Source organism: Melampsora larici-populina (genome assembly GCF_000204055.1).
Source record: "Melampsora larici-populina 98AG31 unplaced genomic scaffold MELLAscaffold_1, whole genome shotgun sequence".
Lineage (NCBI taxonomy): Eukaryota > Fungi > Basidiomycota > Pucciniomycetes > Pucciniales > Melampsoraceae > Melampsora > Melampsora laricis-populina.
Genome location: NW_006768765.1, coordinates 2,525,625 through 2,527,017, shown reverse-complemented (window position 1 = coordinate 2,527,017; position 1,393 = coordinate 2,525,625).

The following is a 1,393-nucleotide window of genomic DNA, read 5'->3' as shown; positions in this document are numbered from 1 at the left end:
TCTAAACTACTGCTCAAGGCAGCGAGCGTGGCGGATGCGAAGTGTAAAGAATTAAATCAAGTGGTTAGGAAACCTGTGCAATTGCGACATTTAGCAGAATTAGTTTTGGAATTGGAGAAAGGAAACAAGAAAGACCACGTAGCGTTAGCAATAGGGTTGATCGCCTTTTGGGGAATGGCGAGACTAGGGGAATTAGTCTCGGATGATAAAGAGAAGGCTGTGATACGATTACGAGATGTGATTTATGCGCCTGACCATTCTTACTTTAAACTGGCGATACACAACGCGAAGACAGCTAAACCTGGTGAAGTCCAATACTTACATGTTAGAAGGATGAATTCTTATTTGTGTCCAGTTAGAGCATTCGAACGTATAGTGGCTGAAAATCATACCGACGATATAACGGGTCGTTTGTTTGCGTACACTGATGCAAAGGGGAAACGGCTGACGCTGACCAAGACCGTAGTGTTAAATATCTATAAAAGGGTCTGGGCTAAGAATCATAAAGACCACCACCTCTCTGGTCATTCTTTTCGAATTGGAGGTGCGACTCTGAGGTGGAATGATAAGCAGCCGTTAGATGAAATAGTTAAGAACGGATGTTGGGAGTCAAAAGCTTACCAATTGTACCTTAGGAAGTACACGGAGGGAGATGTAGTTGATGCTAAATTAGTTTGGGACTGGATGAAGGTGGAAGATGGAAAAGACAGTTAGGAATGGGTGCGATATTAGTAGTGAAATATTGTGTAGATGAATGTTTGTATTGCATTGAAAAGTGTCGTTGCCGTGATTTAGTTCTCCCTATCTTGAGGAGGCGAAGATGCAGAGAACTGATGAGTGAGAATCACCGAAACGTTAAAGACGATCAAAAAAAAAAAAAAAAAAAGAAAAGAAAGAGAACGGGAGGAGGTGCATAAAACGGGCGGGGTCCCTGAGAAGTCGGATACAGTATTGAGGACGGGCTGCGAGATACTGAGCCTCGGGACATACCGAAGTAGGCTCTCCGCAGGCTCCGGACGATACGTCCCGAGAATTGTGAGCAGAGAGCCTACCCTGTCAGGAAGCCAGCGGCCCACAGGCCCCCCCCCAAACACGTGACGAGGTTTAGAATCTTCTAAATTTCGTGACTCTCTTGGTCTTCTGATTAGGTAGTTTGTTAATATGAAATGTACAATGACAAAACATAAGATGGAAAATGTGAAAACTTAATAGAAAAGAAAAATTTGTCCCACTAAGATATGTGAGACTCCGAGTGATGGAAGTATCTAGTAGAAGTTGCCTAAGACTGCCTCTTTGAAAGAATCAACACGGGGTTTTGCTGAATTCTTTGGGATAAGGCACCAGAGAAAGTTGTCTCAATACTTAATTCAAGTATTATTCCCGTGAGTTCTAG